Here is a 4,405-nt window from a genome sequence, read left to right as displayed (position 1 = left end):
TTCAGATATCGCACGCCCTTGCGATATGCATATTGCGATATTTCGATAATTTCGATATATCGTGCAGCCCTAATTAAAATAAATACAATTATATCGGCCATCGGCCACCCTGCTTTCCAAAATATCGGCATCGGCATCGGCTGTCAAAAAAACAATATCAGTCGATAGGGTTGGGTATCGAAAACCGGTTCCATTTTAGAACCGGTTCCAAATTTCCAAGAACCGGGTATTCGATAAGACGTGTGCATATTGATTCTGCTTAACGATTCCTGCGTTCGCATTTTAATGTGATTAAAAACTATTTAAGTGCAGGAACGGAAAGAACTTGCGCCCTTTTTGCATGCAGCGCACACGAAGCGCAAGCGCGAGCACGGTACGGGTTCCCGGTTTGTGTCTGTTCTCGAACCGTTCCGTGTATTTCCACTGTAGAAAAGGCTGTTCCGGGCCGAAACTGACTTCTTTCATATTTGGAATCGGAATCGATAAGCAGAATCGGAATCGGAATCGATAAAATTCAAACGATACCCAACCCTAGTTTTGGGCGTTCATATACACGACAATGGCGTTTTGGAGCAAACTTTTGAAAACGGTGTTAAAGTGCACATTTTTGAAAATGATACCATTAGGGCTGCACAATTAATCGAATTTCGTGTTCAGCTTGTTTATTTTCATATAAAAATACGGCATGCAGTTGCATCAAACAATGGTATAAACATCAATGTAAATTGTGATAATCGTAATTAATAATTGCAATTACAATTTCAAGGGAATAATCGACAATTATGATTTTTGTCATAATCGTGGAGCCCTAGATACCATTATCACCTCCATGAAATCATGCGTGTGCGTATTACGTGTTCAGTCTATAGGAATGCGTATGTGTGCAGGCATGTAGTGTTTCTTTACAAAGTGATGTCACCATCTACTGGCCTGGCATGAATAATACGACGTTTTTTTAGTCGTTTTCGCGGATCCATGTGAACAACATTGTCTGTATGCAAAACTCTTCAAAAATGCAAAGGAAAAACATTTCCATTTTTATTACAGTTGTGTTGTGTAAACGTACCCTTTGAACATTTTAACGTTATCGCCCCTGGTGTAAACGTGCCTTTACTTTGAAACAGTTTTTACTCCAAAATTGGTAATAAATTTCACAAATAATTACAAAGTAACAATTTTCAGGTAGAAAAACTGAAATAGTATTTTCTTGCAAAATATACTTCAGTAATCTTTTGTTTTATTTACAAGATACAACCAGTGTTATTATAACATCAATGAGATAGTATTAGGTTTATTTTTACATTTTGTTTTCATTTTAGTATTAGTTAATTTTAAGTGTTTATATTTGTTTTTTTGTCTTTTTTAGTAGTATATTTATATACATAGACTAGTTTTTATTCATTTAATTTTAAATGTATTCCGTTTTAGTTTTTCTGTTGTTTTATTACATAAAATTAACCAAAGTTAAAATGAGAAATGTTGCCTTAGCAACAAGCTGAAATAGTTTTTATTTTTTTTATTTTTTTTTTCAGTTAATGTTTATTTTATTTCAAGTTATGAAAATGGGATTTAATGATCTCAGTTTCAGTTTTAGTTAGGCCTATATATAATAACCCTGTTTACAACTTCGAAAAATCTTTTTTTTTTTTTTTTTACAGTGTCAGCTAAAAAACCTCTTTCTACTAGATTTTTTTGGTGTCATTTCCCGACATTCATCTCGGAAGTAGTATCAAATCCTTGTAAATAAATAGAACAGATGTTTGGAGTGTTTGGGATGTGAGATGACAGCCTCCGCATCCTCTCCTCTCGCCCGGTCAACTTTTTCTCCTTTTCTGTTTCTCCATTCAGTTGCCATGGCAACAGTGTAATCTCACTCTTGTCTCCACAACAGCAATTTGCTCCACTGTTTATGCCGGTGTTTTCGAGGAAGTACAGTATCTATATAGATGCATGAATGCAACCTCGATGCAACTGAAATAAAACGTGCCACACCTTGTCATCTCTGTAAATGCACAACAGGTGTGAATACTAAATAATAGTGCATAATAATCCTGGTCTCGAGAGAACACACACCTTCTCTTGATGTCAAACTGCAGTGCACAGCACCCCCACCCCGCCTCTCCACCCCACAACTGGAGTTGTGAAGCAGAAGGAACGCCATTAGACACATGCAGCATCAGCCTTGTTATGCTCTGACGTGCCTCCACTTCACCGCCGACTTCTCCATCTCATCCTGTGGCCCACGGGGGGGACTGTTGTCGTGTTATCGATTGGCCGATTGCAGGAGAGGTTACAGAGGGGTTTCTTTTCTCCAAGGTGTGGCTGAACATCCTTCCTGTGGAGCGATTAGAGAGAGCGAAGGATGGTAAGGAGGTTGGGGTCTCTGGTGTCTTGTTGGAATCCTGCGTGTGTTTGCGTTCTGGTGAGATGCGGGTTATGGTTACTTATGGTGACTGGGAATGTGATCAAAACAAAGGCGTCCATGTTGGGATGCTGCTGGTCGCGTGAGGCTGATCCTCTGGCAGCGTCGCTCGTACCGCGCTGGGTTTGTTTATGTGAACGTGACGTGAAAACGAGCTGTTTCATTATGAAACTGATGGATGATTATTTGACTTGCAGTTGTTTGGAGAGAAACACTGGACATGTGAAGTGAAATGTGCTTGTGTGTGTTTGTTTATGTTCTCAAATGTGCTGCTGGAATGCTTGTTTTTCTTGTTTTATGTTCTATATAGTGAAAGTGCTTTATGTAGAATATGGGGTTATTTATATATATGTGTGTGTGTGTGTGTGTGCGCATGTGCGTGTGTGCGTTTCAGTCTCTCCCTGCTGATTTCTGCATGGCGCTGCAGATATCTCCGCGTCGCAGCATCACCCTCCCTCAATGCAGCAGCAGTGAGAATGAGAGATATACGCAAAGAAAAAGTGTGAAAGTTTGAAGCAGCCAACAGTCAAGGTTATTATTGTCAGTGAAAACTATTACAAAGACGAAAATGAGCAGTACAGCAAATATTTTCAAATAAAAACAAACACGTTTGCAAGCAAGCAAATTTTTATTTTTTTCCCCTTTTTTTGATCGTTTTTTATTTTTGTTAAGCAAAAATGAAAACTATAAATGTGTGATCAAATACAAATGAAAACGGGAATTAAATGTTATTTATTATTTATTTATTATTTTCTTCATTAGTTTGTTGTTGTTGTTGTTTTATTATTGTTGAGTAAAATAAAAATAATTTAAAATTAAATTTTTTTGTAGTTTTTCCATAATTCTTTCATAGTGTTTTTTGTTGTTTTATTAAAAAAAAAAAAAAACACTTGCAATTTATCGAAAACTAAAAAACGTGTGCAAAATGTGTGTTTGTTGTTATTTTATTTTTGAGTAAAACAAAACCAACACAATTGTTTTTTCAAGTAAAATAAAAACAAAACATTTGGAATTTTGCAAAAACTAAAAAAGTGTGCTAAAATCATTCATTTTTTGTTTTTCTTCATAGTTTATTTTATTTTTATTGAGTAAAACAAAAACAGAACAACAGTTTTTTTAAGTAAAATAAAAAACAGAAACATTTGCAATTGAATGAAAAACAAAATATAAATGTGCACTAAAATGCAATCGAAAACAGAATAAAAATGGATTAAAGTTTTCATGTTTTTTTTCATAGTTTTTTTTACATTGTATTGTTGTTAAATAGAATAAAAACAACAAACAACTAAAAAGTAAATTGAGTTTGAAAAATTGGGAACAAATCATCTTTTTTCTTTTTCACTCAATATTGGATGGACTGATTCAGTTAATCTCCCAAGCCTATTGTATTGTGCATTCTGTCAAAAAGAAGCAACCGTCTCATCATCATGTAAAACAACCAGCCACAGTTCACATTTCATTATTAAAGGGATAATTCACCTAAAAAAATGGATATTGTGTCATCATTTACCCTGGTGTCATTTCAAACCTACTTTCTTCTGTGGAACATGTCAGTGGGCATCAAAACCGTTTGGTTCCAAACATTCTTCAAAATATCTTCTTTTGTGTTTCACAGAAAAATAGGAAGTCAGGTTTGAAATGACATGAGGGTGAGTAAATGTTGACAGAACTTTCATTTTTGGGTGAACTATCCCTTTAAGTATTGTTTGAGGAAAATGGAACAATTGGTGGTGTTGAGTTACAAGAAATAAAACCTTAAACTAATACTGAACCAAAAAAAACTGAAACAAAAACAAATTATTTTACGAAGATACAGATGGAATACAAACTATTTTTGAACCATTAAAACTACTTAAAAGTAAACAATAATTTAAATTAAAAATACAAATTAGGCCTAAGTAAAATTAAAGCTGGTTAAATTTCCAAATATTTGCTTACTGGCACATGGCAGTTAGAGAAGAGCTTATCTTGATCATCTGCTGA

General features: G+C 34.9%; 1 protein-coding gene across 4 annotated transcripts in view; it reads left to right on the top strand.

Moving 5' to 3' along the window:
* Positions 1 to 4,405, top strand: part of LOC107675452 (dual specificity protein phosphatase 8-like) — a 55,729-nt gene that overhangs the window by 4,521 nt on the left and 46,803 nt on the right. Inside the window, exon 2 of one of the 4 annotated variants that reach the window (XM_016469798.1) lies at positions 2,817 to 2,953. The exons of 2 other annotated variants lie outside the window; for them this stretch is intronic. The gene's annotated coding sequence lies outside the window, so the exon portion shown is untranslated. Of the gene's footprint in view, positions 1 to 2,030; positions 2,366 to 2,816; positions 2,954 to 4,405 lie in introns of those variants that run through there. One more of the 4 variants, XM_016469799.1, reaches the window with a different exon arrangement.

This window comes from Sinocyclocheilus anshuiensis, unplaced genomic scaffold, assembly GCF_001515605.1.
Source record: "Sinocyclocheilus anshuiensis isolate Anshui unplaced genomic scaffold, SAMN03320099.WGS_v1.1 scaffold1270, whole genome shotgun sequence".
In the NCBI taxonomy this organism is placed as follows: domain Eukaryota; kingdom Metazoa; phylum Chordata; class Actinopteri; order Cypriniformes; family Cyprinidae; genus Sinocyclocheilus; species Sinocyclocheilus anshuiensis.
This window is presented reverse-complemented; position numbering and strand designations above follow the sequence as displayed.